Here is a 14,376-nt window from a genome sequence, read left to right as displayed (position 1 = left end):
CACCCTCCTTATCCCACCTGCCTAGGTGGTCAAAAAGCACCGAGCTGATCTCCCTGTGCTATGCGGCTGCTTCCCACTAGCTATCTGTTTTACGTTTGGTAGTGTATATATGTCCATGCCAATCTCTCGCTTTGTCACAGCTTAACCTTCCCCCTTCCCATATCCTCAAGTCCATTCTCTAGTAGGACTGTGTTCTTATTCCTGTCTTACCCCTATGTTCTCCATGACATATTTTTTCTTAAATTCCATATATATGTGTTAGCATACTGTATTTGTCTTTTTCTTTCTGACTTACTTCACTCTGTATGACAGACTCTAGGTCCATCCACCTCATTACAAATAGCTCAATTTTGTTACTTTTTATGGCTGAGTAATATTCCATTGTATATATGTGCCACATCTTCTTTATCCATTCATCCGATGACGGACACTTAGGTTGCTTCCATCTCTGGGCTATTGTAAATACAGCTGCAATGAACATTTTGGTACATGACTCTTCTTGAATTATGGTTTTCTCAGGGTATATGCCCAGTGGTGGGATTGCTGGGTCATATGGTAGTTCTATTTGTAGTTTTTGAAGGAACCTCCATACTGTTCTCCATAGTGGCTGTACCAATTCACATTCCCACCAGCAGTGCAAGAGTGTCCCCTTTTCTCCACACCCTCTCCAGCATTTATTGTTTCTAGATTTTTTGATGATGGCCATTCTGACTGGTGTGAGATTATATCTCATTGTAGTTTTGATTTGCATTTCTCTAATGATTAATGATGTTAAGCATTCTTTCATGTGTTTTGGCAGTCTGTATATACTCTTTGCAGAAATGTCTATTTAGGTCTTCTGCCCATTTTTGGATTGGGTTGTTTGTTTCTTTGTTATTGAGCTGCATGAGGTGCTTGTAAATTTTGGAGATTAACCTTTTGTCAGTTGCTTCATTTGCAAATATTTTCTCCCATTCTGAGGGTTGTCTTTTGGTCTTGTTTATGGTTTCCTTTGCTGTGCAAAAGCTTTGAAATTTCATTAGGTTCCATTTGTTTATTTTTGTTTTTATTTCCATTTCTCTAGGAGGTGGGTCAAAAAGGATCTTGCTATGATTTATGTCATAGAGTGTTCTGCCTATGTTTTCCTCTAAGAGTTTGATAGTTTCTGGCCTTACATTTAGGTCTTTATATATTTTGTGCTTATTTTTCTGTATGGTGTTAGGGAGTGATCTAATGTCATACTTCTACATGTACCTCTCTAGTTTTCCCACCAACACTTGTTGAAGAGGCTGCCTTTCTCCACTGTACATTCCTGCCTTCTTTATCAAAGATAAGGTGACCATATGTGCATGGGTTTATCTCTGGGCTTTCTATCTTGTTCCATTGATCTATATTTCTTTTTCTGTGCCAGTACCATACTGTCTTGATTACTGTAGCTTTGTAGTATAGCCTGAAGTCAGGGAGCCTGATTCCTCCTGCTCCATTTTTCGTTCTCAAGATTGCTTTGGCTATTCGGGGTCTTTTGTGTTTCCATACAAATTGTGAAATTTTTTGTTCTACTTCTGTGAAAAAATGCCATTGGTAGTTTGATAGGGATTGCATTGAATCTGTAGATTGCTTTGGGTAATAGAGTCATGTTCACAATGTTGATTCTTCCAATCCAAGAACATGGTATATATCTCCACCTATTTGTATCATTTTTAATTTCTTCCATCAGTGTCTTATAGTTTTCTGCATACAGGTCTTTTGTCTCCTTAGGTAGGTTTATTCCTAGATATTTTATTATTTTTGTTGCAGTGGTAAATGGGAGTGTTTTCTTGATTTCACTTTCATATTTTTCATCATTAGTGTATAGGAGTGCCAGAGATTCCTGTGCATTAATTTTGTATCCTGCTACTTTAGCAAATTCGTTGATTAGCTCTAGTAGTTTTCTGGTAGAATCTTTAGGATTCTCTATGTATTGTATCATGTCATCTGCAAACAGTGACAGTTTTATTTCTTCTTTTCCAATTTGGATTCCTTTGATTCCTTTTCTTCTCTGATTGCTGTGGCTAAAACTTCCAAAACTATGTTGAATAAGAGTGGTGAGAATGGGCAACCTTGTCTTGTTCCTGATCTTATTTGAAACGCTTTCAGTTTTTCACCATTGAGGATGATGTTGGCTGTCGGTTTGTCATATACAGCCTTTATTTTGTTGAAGAAACTTCCCTCTATGCCTACTTTCTGGAGAGTTTTTATCATAAATGGGTGTTGAATTTTGTAGAAAGCTTTCTCTGCATCTATTGGGATGGCCTTATGGTTTTTCTCCTTCAATTTGTTAATATGGTGTATCACATTGATTTCTGTACATTGAAGAAAACTTGCATTCCTGGAATAAACCCTACTGGATCATGGTGCATGATCCTTTTAATGTGCTGTTAGATTCTGTTTGCTAGTATTTTGTTGAGGATTTTTGCATCTATGTTCATCAGTGATATTGGCCTGTAGTGTTCTTTCTTTGTGACATCCTTGTCTGGTTTTGGTGTCAGGGTGATGGTGACCTCGTAGAATGAGTTTGGGAGTATTCCTCCCTCTGCTATATTTTGGAAGAGTTTTAGAATGACAGGTGTTAGCACTTCTCTAAATGTTTGATAGAATTCGCCTGTGAAGCCATCTGGTCCTGCGCTTTTGTTTGTTGGAAGATTTTTAATCACAGTTTCAATTTCAGTGCTTGTGATTGGTCCGTTCATATTTTCTATTTCTTCCTGATTCAGTTTTGGCAGTTGTGCATTTCTAAGAATTTGTCCATTTCTTCCAGGTTGTCCATTTTAATGGCGTAGAGTTGCTTGTAGTAATCTCTCATGATCTTTTGTATTTCTGCAGTGTCAGTTGTTACTTCTCCTTTTTCATTTCTAATTCTGTTGATTTGAGTCTTCTCCCTTTTTTTCCTGATGAGTCTGGCTAATGGTTTATCAATTTTGTTTATTTTCTCAAAGAACCAGCTTTTAGTTTTATTGATCTTTGCTATTGTTTCCTTCATTTCTTTTTCATTTATTTCTGAACTGATATTTATGATTTCTTTCCTTCTGCTAACTTTGGGTTTTTTTTGTTCTTCTTTCTCTAATTGCTTTAGGAGCAAGGTTAGGTTGTTTATTCAACATGTTTCCTGTTTCTTAAGGTAGGATTGTATTGCTATAAACTTCCCTCTTAGAACAGCTTTTGCTGCATTCCATAGGTTTTGGGTCATCGTGTCTCCATTGTCATTTGTTTCTAAGTATTTCTTTATTTCCTCTTTGATTTCTTCAGTGATCACTTCGTCATTAATAGTGAATTGTTTAGCCTCCATGTGTTTGTAATTTTTACAGATCTTTTCCTGTAATTGATATCTAGTCTCATAGCATTGTAGTCAGAAAAGATACTTCATACAATTTCAATTTTCTTAAATTTACCAAGGCTTGATTTGTGACCCAAGAGATTATCTATCCTTGAGAATGTTCCATGAGCACTTGAGAAAAATGTGTATTCTGTTGTTTTTGGATGGAATGTCCTATAAATATCAATTAAGTCCATCTTGTTTAATGTATCATTTAAAGCTTGTGTTTCCTTATTTATTTTCATTTTGGATGATCTGCCCATTGGTGAAAGTGGGGTGTTAAAGTCCCCTATTATGATTGTGTTACTGTCGATTTCCCCTTTTATGGCTGTTCATGTTTGCCTTATGTATTGAGGTGCTCCTATGTTGGGTGCATAAATATTTCCAATTGTTATATCTTCTTCTTGGTTCGATCCCTTGATCATTATATAGTTTCCTTCTTTGTCTCCTCTAACAATCTTTATTTTAAAGTCTGTTTTTTCTGATATGAGAATTGCTACTCCAGTTTTCTTTTGGTTTCCATTTGCGTGGGATATGTTTTTCCATCCCCTCACTTTCAATCTGTATGTGTCTCTAGGTCTGAAGTGGGTTTCTTGTAGAGAGCATATATATGGGTCTTCTTTATTTATTTATTTATTTGCGGTACAAGGGCCTCTCACTGTTGTGGCCTCTCCCATTGTGGAGCACAGGCTCTGGACATGTTGGCCCAGCAGCCTTGGCTCACAGGCCCAGCTGCTCCGCAGCATGTGGGATCTTCCAGGACCAGGGCACGAACCCGTGTCCCCTGCATCGGCAGGAGGACTCTCAACCACTGCACCACCAGGGAAGCCCTGGGTTTTCTTTTTGTATCCATTCAGCCAGTCTGTGTCTTTTGGTGGGAGCATTTAATCCATTTACACTTAAGGTAATTATCGATATGTATCTCCCTACTCCCATTTTCTTAACTGTTTTGGGCTTGTTATTGTAGGTCATTTCTTTCTCTTGTGTTTCTTGCCTAGAGAGATCCTTTAGCATTTGTTGTAAAGCTGGTTTGGTGGTGCTGAACTCTCTCAGCTTTTGCTTGTCTGTAAAGGTTTTAATTTCTCCATCAAATCTGAATGAGATCCTTGCTGGGGAGAGTAAACTAGGTTGTAGGTTTTTCTCCTTCATCACTTTAAATATGTCCTGCCAGTCCCTTCTGGCTTGCAGAGTTTCTGCTGAAAAATCAGCTGTTAACCTTATGGAGATTCCCGTGTGTGTTATTTGTTGTTTTTCCCTTGTCGCTTTTAATATGTTTTCTTTGTATTTAATTTTTGACAGTTTGATTAATATGTGTCTTGTCATATTTCTCCTTGGATTTATCCTGTATGGGACTCTCTGTGCTTCCTGGACTTGATTAACTATTTCCTTTCCCATATTAGGGAAATTTTCAACTATAATCTCTTCAAATATTTTCTCAGTCCCTTTCTTTTTGCTTCTTCTTCTGGAACCCCTACAATTCGAATGTTGGTGTGTTTAATGTTGTCCCAGAGGTCTCTGAGACTGTCCTCAGTTCTTTTCATTCTTTTTTATTTATTCTGCTCTGCAGTAGTTATTTCTACTATTTTATCTTCCAGGTCATTATCCATTCTTCTGCCTCAGTTATTCTGCTATTGATCCCATCTAGAGTATTTTTAATATCATTTATTGTGTTGTTCATCTTTGCTTGTTTCATCTTTAGTTCTTCTAGGTCCTTGTTAAATGTTTCTTACGTTTCCTCCATACTATTTCCAGGATTTTGGATCATCTTTACTATCATTATTCTGAATTCCTTTTCAGGTAGACTGCCTATTTCCTCTTCATTTGTTAGGTCTTGTGGGTTTTTATCTTGCTCCTTCATCTGCTTTGTATCTTTCTGTCTTCTCATTTTGCTTAACTTACTGTGTTTGGGGTCTCCTTTTTGCAGGCTGCAGGTTCGTAGTTCCCGTTGTTTTTGGTGTCTGTCTCCAGTGGTTAAAGTTGGTTCAGTGGGTTGTATAGGCTTCCTGGTGGAGGGGACTAGTGCCTGTGTTCTGGTGGATGAGGCTGGATCTTGTCTTTCTGGTGGGCAGGTTCATGTCTGGTGGTGTGTTTTGGGGTGTCTGTGGACTTATTATGATTTTAGGCATCCTCTCTGCTAATGCATGGTTTTGTGTTTCTGTCTTGCTAGTTGTTTGGCATAGGGTGTCCAGCACTGTAGCCTGCTGGTCATTGAGTGAAGCTGGGTGTTGGTATTGAGATGGAGATCTCTGGGAGGTTTTTGCCATTTGATATTATGTAGAGCTGGAAGGTCTCTTTTGAATCAGTGTCCTGAAGTTGGCTCTCCCACCTCAGAGGCACAGCACTGACTCCTGGCTGTAGCACCAAGAGCCTTTTATCCACCTGGCTCAGAATAAAAGGGAGAAAAAGTAGAAAGAAGGAAAGAAAGAAAGAGGATAAAGTTATTAAAATAAATTTTTTTAAGTTAAAAAAAAAATGGACCCATAGAACCCTAGGACAAATGGTGAAAGCAAAGCTATAGAGACAAAATCTCACATGGAAGCATGCACATACACACTCACAAGAAGAGGAAAAGAGGAAAAAATAATAAATCTTGTACTCAAAGTCCACCTCCTCAATTTGGGATGATTTGTTGTCTATTCAGGTATTCCACAGATATAGGGTACATCAAGTTGATTGTGGAGCTTTAATCCGCTGCTCCTGATGCTGCTGGGAGGGATTTCCCTTTCTCTTTTTTGTTCGCACAGCTCCCGGGGTTCAGCTTTGGATTTGGTCCCGCCTCTGTGTGTAGGTCGCCGGGGAGCTTCTGTTATTCGCTCAGACAGGACGGGGTTAAAGGAGCCGCTGATTCGGGGCTCTGGCTCACTCAGGCCGGTGGGAGGGAGGGGTGTCCGGGGTGAGCCTGCGGCGGCAGAGGCTGGCATGACGTTGCACCAGCCTGAGGCGTGCCATGTGTTCTCCCGGGGTATGTTGTTCCTGGGTCCCGGGACCCTGGCGGTGGCGGGCTGCACAGACTCCCTGGAAGGGAGGTGTGGAGAGTGACCTGTGCTCACACACAGGCTTCTTGGTGGAGGCAGCAGCAGACTTAGCGTCTCATGCCTATCTCTGTGGTCTGCGCTGTTAGCTGTGGCTCGCGCCTGTCTCTGGAGCTCCTTTAAGCAGCACTCTTAATCCCCTCTCCTCGCGCACCGGGAAACAAAGAGCGAAGTAAAAGTCTCTTGCCTCTTCGGCAGGTCCAGACTTTTCCCCGGAGTCCCTCCCGGCTAGCCGTGGTGCACTAACCCCTTCAGGCTGTGTTCATGCCGCCCTTTCCCTGCGCTCCGACCGAAGCCCAGCCTCAGTTCCCAGCCCCGCCCTCACTGTCGGGTGAGCAGACAAGCCTCTCAGGCTGGTGAGTGCCGGTCAGCACCAATCCTCTGTACGGATATCTCTCCACTTTGTCCTCTGCACCACTGTTGCTGTGCTCTCCGCCATGGCTCCAAAGCTTCCCCACTCCGCCACCCGCAGTCTCCACCCGTGAAGGGGCTTCTAGTGTGTGGAAATCTTTCCTCCTTCACGGCTCCCTCCCACTGGTGCAGGTCCCGTCCCTATCCTTTTGTCTCTGTTTATTCTTTTCTCTTTTGCCCTACCCAGGTACGTGGGGAGTTTCTTGCCTTTTGGGAGGTCTGAGGTCTTCTGTCAGCGTTCAGTAGGTGTTCTGTAGGAGTTGTTCCACGTGTAGATGTATTTCTGATGTATCTGTGGGGAGGAAAGTGATCTCCGCGTCTTACTCTTTGGCCATCTTCCCCTAGATCCTCCCGGTGGAACATCTTGCCTCAATGATCAGAGTGGTGACTGCTGAAGGGTGGGGTGCCTGTGGCAATTTCTTAAAATAAGACAACAATAACATTTGCCACATCAATTGACTCTTCCTTTCATGAATGATTGTCTGTAGTGTGCAATGCTGTTCGATAACATTTTACCCACAATAGAACTTATTTCAAAATTGAAGTCAATCCTTTCAAACACTGCAGCTGCTTTATCAACTTAGTTTACATAATATTCTAAATCTTTTTATTTATTTATTTTTTGTCATTTCAACAATCTTCACAGCGTCTTCACCCAGAGTAGATTCTATCTCCAGAAGCTACTTTCATTTCTCATTCATAAGAAGCAACTCCTCATTCATGAAATTTTTATCATGAGATTGCAGCAATCCAGTCCCATCTTCAGGTTCCCCTTCCAATTCTAGTCCTCCTTCTATTTCTACCACACCTGTAGTTACTACCTCCACTTATGTCTTGAACCCCTCAAAGTCATCCATGAGGGTTGGAATCAACTTCATCCAAACTCCTGTTAACATTAATATTTTGACCTTGTCCCATGAATCACATATGTTCTTAATGGCATCTAGAATGGTGAATCCTTTCCAGAAGGTTTTCAATTTACTTTGCCTAAATCCATTAGATGAATCACTATCTTTGGCATCTATAGCCTTATGAAATGCAATTCTTAAATAACAAGACTTGAATGGCAAATTTTTTTCTTAATCCATGGGATGCAGAACGGATGTTTTGTTAACAGGCATGAAAACAACATGAATCTCATTGTACATTCCCATCAGAGCTCTTGGGTGATGAGGTAGATTGTCAATGAAGAGTAATATTTTGAAAGGAATCTTTTTTTCTGAGCAATGGGTCTCAACAGTGAGCTTAAAATATCCAGTAAATCATGTTGTAAACAGATGTGCTGTCACTCAGGCTTTGTTGTTGCATTTATAGAGCACAGGCAGAGTAGACTTAGCATAGTTCTTTAGGACCCTAGGATTTTTTGAATGGTAAATGGGCATTGGCTTCAACTTAAAGTCACCAGCTGCATTAGACCCTACTAAAAGAGTCAGCCTGTCCTTTGAAGTTTTTGAAGCCAGGCACTGACTTCTCTCTAGCTATGAAAGTCCTAAATAGCAACTTCTTCCAATAGAAGCTATTTCATCTACATCAAAAATCTGTTGTGAAGTGTAACCACCTTCATTAATTATCTTAGCTAGATGTTCTTAATAACTTGCTGCTGCTTCTACATCAGCACTTACTGCTTCACTGTGCACTTTTATAAGGATGGCTTCTTTCTGTAAACCTCATGAACCAAACTCTGCTAGTTTCAAAAACTTTTTTTTCTGAAGCTTCCTCACTTCTCTCAGCCTTAATAGAATTAAAGAAAGTCAAGGTCTTGCTCTAGATTAGGCTTTGGCTTAAGGGAATGGTGTAGCTGGTTTGATCTTCTATCCAGACCCCCAAAACTTTCTCCATACCGCCATAAGTCTGTTTCACTTTCTTATCATTTGTGTGTTGACTGGGGTAGCACTTTTAATTTCCTTCAAGAGCTTTTCCTTTGCATACACAGCTTGACTAAACATTTGGTGCAAGAGGCAGAGCTTTCAGCCTGTCTTGGCTTTCAACATGCCTTCCTCACTAAGCCTAATCATTTCTAGCTTTTGATTTAACATGAGAGTGGTATGATTCTTCCTTTGACTTGAACACTTAGAGGTCATTGTAGGGTTATTAACTGGCCAAATTTCAAAATTGTTGTGTCTTAGGGAATAGGGAGGCCCAGGAGAGGGAGAGAGGGAATAGCTGGTCAGTGGAACAGTCAGAACAAATACTTTTATTGACTAATTTTGCCATCTTATATGGGTGCAGTTCATGGTACCCAAAACAATTAAAATAGTAACATCAAAGATCATTAATCATAGATCAGCATAAGTATAATAATAATGAAAATTTTGACATATTGTAAGAATTACCAAAATGTACACAGACACAAAGTAAGCAAATGCTATTGGAAAAATGCAGCCGATAGACTTGCTCAATGCAGGGTTGCCACAAACCTTCAATTTGTAAAAAACACAGTATCTGCAAAGTTCAATAAAACAAGGTATGCCTGTACAGAGTTTAGCTATTTGTCAATAAAGAAATGTGAGGTCTAATAAAATTCTTTGATGAACATATTCATATTCTTAACATAGCTTGTTTAGTTCCTGTTATGTAATGGAGATTTATTACAATATTTTCTATTATACTAACTACAACTCTGTGGGCTGTGGATATTTATCTCCATATAACAGATAAGAAAACTGAAGAACAAAGAGACAAAATGACCATCTTGAGGCATACAGCTGTCATGTGACAAAACAAGTTTGAGCTCATGTTTCTGACTCAAAATAAATCTACATGTTGATGCTTTAGACCTGAAACCTACATATTGTAAACGTGTTTTCTTACAACATTTTATTTTTTTAAGGTTGTATTCATTTATTTCATTTTCTTTTTGGCCCTTTTTCAGTATTTTGTAAAACTCTTGTTGAAAACGTAAGGACCTCAGTTATAATAAGAGGATTCCATGGTTTTGTCTGGGAGAAAAATCTAAAGCAACTGTTTTAAAGCTGGAATTGTACACTTCTGGGAGCTTGGTGTGGTGGTGACATCAGTGGGAATTAAAGTCAGAGACTCTCAAAGGGAAGGTTACCCTCAATGGGATGATATCAATGAGCTATATTCTTAAATTTTTTATATTTGGAAATAATTTAAAACCTACAAAAAGTTGCAAAAAATGGTAAAGAACACCCTATGTTCTTTATGCAGATTCATCTGTTATTAATATTTTGTTCCATTTGCTTTCTCTATATGCAAATACATGTTATGTTTTTTCCTGAACATTTGAAAATAAGTTGTGTACATCATGGCTTTTTACTCTTAAAAAAGTCTATGTGTATTTCCTAAGAAAAAGAATGGTTTCTTACATATCAATAGTTTGGTCACCAACTTCAGTAAATTTAACGTTAAAATATAATTCTATAATCTATTTTCTATATTTCACTTTTGTCAATTTACCTGCCCAGGAATGTTCTTTTCAGCATCCTTTTCCCTCCAGTACAGGATGCAGTCTAGAACAAATGTTGTATTTACTTACTGTGCCTCCTTTAATCTGGAACAGTTCCCCAGCTTTGCTTTGTCTTATAAGACATTAATATTTTTGAAGAATACAATCAATGGTCCATTTTCTTATAATCCTTTCTTTTCATGTAGAAATTCTCTTTTCAGAGCTTATCTTTGCTTAAACTTTAAGCAAAGATAAACAAGTTGTAACAAGGTAAGCATACTGGAAAGTGTGCTTGGATAAAACAAGACATAGCTTAAATAAAGCATCTAGTTTACACTTAGAAGATTTCATAACCTATGTACGTCTTGAACTAAATGTAGCCCACACCTTTCCCACCATACTAACACAAGCTAGTCAAATAAAACATTCACCAGACATTTAAAGCAAAGGAGATAGAAATTTAAACACTGAAGATGCTATAGAGAAAGTACCGTAAGGGAATGATGAAGAAAGATTAAAAGTAATAAAAAGCAAAGCTTACCCATTGTACCTTTTGCATAATGACTTAACAGTAACAATTTAACAAAGAGAGCTTAAGCTAAACTACCCGAAACCAGACAAGCTACTTATGAACAGTTACTAGAACAAACTCATATATGTGGCAAAATAATGAGAAGATTTATAAGTAGAGGTGACAAGCCTAATGAGCCTGATGATAGCTGGCTGTCCAGGAAAAGAATTTCAGTTCAACATTAAATGATACTAAAAACCAGAATAAGCTTCAACGTATATTTAAACGTTAGTCTAAAAAGGTACAGCTTTTCAGAAATGGATACAACTTTGACTAGAGAGTAAAAACAAACAACATCATAGCTGGCCTAAAAGCAGCCACCAATTAAGAAAGCATTCAAGCTCAACAACAAAATACATTTCAATTCCAATATTAAGTAAATCAACTCCTAGCATTATTACTGGACTAATCTATAAGACTATAGAAGTAATACTGTTAACATGAGTAACAAGAAATATTTCTCCTTGAACAAGCTTACATCAGCAACTAATATTATACTGATAATTAACAGTAAATAAATATAATCCAACACTAAACTATTTATTAAAAACACTGTTGACCCAACACAGGCGTGCACCTAAGGAAAGATTAAAAAACGTAAAAGGAACTCGGCAAACACAAACCCCACCTGTTTACCAAAAACACCACCTCTAGCATCACCAGTGTTAGAGGCACCCCCTGCCCAGTGACAATCGTTAAATGGCTGTGGTATCCTGACCGAGCAAATGTAGCATAATCATTTGTTCTCTAAATAAGGACTTGTATGAATGGCCACATGAGGGTTTTACTGTCTCTTACTTTTAATCAGTGAAATTGACCTCCCCATGAAAAGGGGGGGATAACAAAATAAGATGAGAAGACCCTATGGAGCTTCAATTAATGAACCCCAAAACTATAATCTTGAACCGCCAAGGAACAACAAAATTTCACATGGGTTGACAATGTCGGTTGGGATGACCTCGGAGCACAAAAAACCCTCCAAGTGATTAAAGCCTAGAACTACTAGCCAAAGCATAGTATTACTTATTGATCCAAAAACTTGATCAACGGAACAAGTTACCCTAGGGTTAACTGCGCAATCCTATTCTACAGTCCATATCGACAATAGGGTTTATGACCTCGATGTTGGATCAGGACATCCTAATGGTGTAACTGCTGTTAAGTGTTCGTTTGTTCAACGATTAAAGTTCTATGTGATCTGAGTTCAGACCGGAGCAATCCAGGTCGATTTCTATCTATCACGCATTTCTCCCAGCATGAAAGGACAAGAGAAATAAGGCCCACTCTAAATAAGTGCCTTCAAAATAATTAATGATCTAACCTCAACTTAATAAGCAAGCACAAACTAATCACCCAAGACCAGGGTTTTATTGGGGTGGCAGAACCCGGTAATTGCATAAGACTTAAACCTTTATACTCAGAGGTTCAAACCCTCTCCCCAGCAAAATGTTTATAATTAACATTTTAATGCTCATCATCCCTATCCTCCTAGCTGTAGCATTCCTGACACTAGTGGAACATAAAATCCTAGGCTACATGCAACTCCCAAAAGGGCCAAACATTGTAGGCCCCTATGGCCTACTCCAACCCTTTGCCAATGCAATCAAGCTATTCACTAAGGAGGCCCTATGACCAGCCACATCTTCCACCTCCATATTCATTATCACACCTATCTTAGCCCTAACCCTAGCCCTCACAATATGAATCCCTCTACCCATACCATACCCCCTCAACAACATAAATCTAGGAGTATTATTCATATTAGCAATATCAAGCCTAGCTGTATACTCCATTCTATGATCTGGCTGAGCCTCCAACTCAAAATACGCATTAATTGGAGCCCTACGAGCAGTAGCACAAACAATCTCATATGAAGTAACATTAGCAATCATCCTCTTATCAGTACTCTTAATGAATGGAAGCTTTACCCTATTAACCCTGACCACAACACAAGAACAACTATGACTAATCTCCCCATCATGACCACTGGCTATAATATGATTCATCTCTACCCTATCAGAAATCAACTGAGCCCCTTTTGATTTAACAGAAAGAGAATCCGAACTCGATCTGGCTTCAATGTAGAATACGCAGCAGGCCCCTTTGCCATATTCTTCTTAGCAGAATACGCCAACATCATTATAATAAATATATTCACAACAATTCTGTTCCTAGGAGCATTCCACAACCCCTACACACCAGAACTGTACACAACTAACCTCATTGTTAAAACACTACTACTAACAACATCTTTCCTATGGATTTGAGCATCCCACCCTTGATTTCGATATGACCAACTAATACACTTAGTCTGAAAAAACTTCCTACCTCTAACACTAGCCCTGTGTATATGGCATGTGTCACTACCCATCATAACAGCAAGTATCCCTCCACAAACATAAGAAATATGTCTGATAAAAGAGTAACTTTTATAGAGTAAATAATAGAGGTTTAAACCCTCTTATTCTAGAATCATAGGAATTGAACCTATCCTTAAAAATTCAAAGTTCTTCGTGCTACCACATTACACTACATTCTACAGTAAGGTCAGCTAAACAAGCTATCGGGCCCATACCCCGAAAATGTTGGTTTATAACCTTCCTATAGTAATAAATCCCATTATCTTTATTATTATCCTAACAACTGTCATTTTAGGAACTACAATCGTAATTACAAGCTGTCACTGATTACTAGCCTGAATTGGATTTGAAATAAATATAATAGCCATCATCCCGATCATAATAAAAACTTTAATCCACGAGCTATAGAAGCCTCCACTAAATATTTTCTAACACAGCCCACCGCATCCATATTACTTATAATAGCAGTCATCATTAACCTATTGCATTCCGGCCAATGAACCATCACAAAGCTATTCAACCCAACAGCATCCATAATAATAACAATAGCACTAGCTATTAAACTAGGACTATCCCCCTTTCAGTTTTGAGTGCCTGAAGTAGCACAAGGCATCCCTTTAACAGCAGGCTTAATTCTACTAACATGACAAAAGCTTGTACCCCTGTCAATCCTATATCAAATTTCACCATCAATCAATCTAAATCTAATATTAGCCCTATCCATACTTTCTATCCTAGTCAGAGGTTGAAGTGGATTAAACCAGACACAACTCCGAAAAATAATGGCCTATTCATCAATCACCCACATGGGATGAATAACAGCCATCTTACTGTATAACCCAACCATAACCATCCTAAACCTGCTAATCTATATCATAACAACCTTCACTATATTCATACTATTTACTCAAAGCTCAACTACCACCACATTATCACTATCACACACATGAAACAAAACATCTGTCACCACAACCCTTACCATACTCATTCTACTCTCAGTAGGAGGACTCCTACCACTGTCAGGATTCATGCTTAAGTGAATGATCATTCAAGAGATAACAAAAAATAATACCAGTATTCTACTCACACTCATGGCCATCACAGCATTACTCAACCTATTCTTCTACATATGGCTCACATACTCCACAGCACTAACTTTATTCCCCTCTACAAACAACATGAAGATAAAGTGACAATTCAACTCCACAAAACAGAAAACCCTTTTACCAACCATAATCATAATATCCACAATACTTCTACCT

The sequence above is a fragment of the Lagenorhynchus albirostris genome, chromosome 9, assembly GCF_949774975.1.
Source record: "Lagenorhynchus albirostris chromosome 9, mLagAlb1.1, whole genome shotgun sequence".
Classification (NCBI taxonomy): Eukaryota; Metazoa; Chordata; class Mammalia; order Artiodactyla; family Delphinidae; genus Lagenorhynchus; species Lagenorhynchus albirostris.
Note: the sequence above shows the minus strand (reverse complement) of the source record.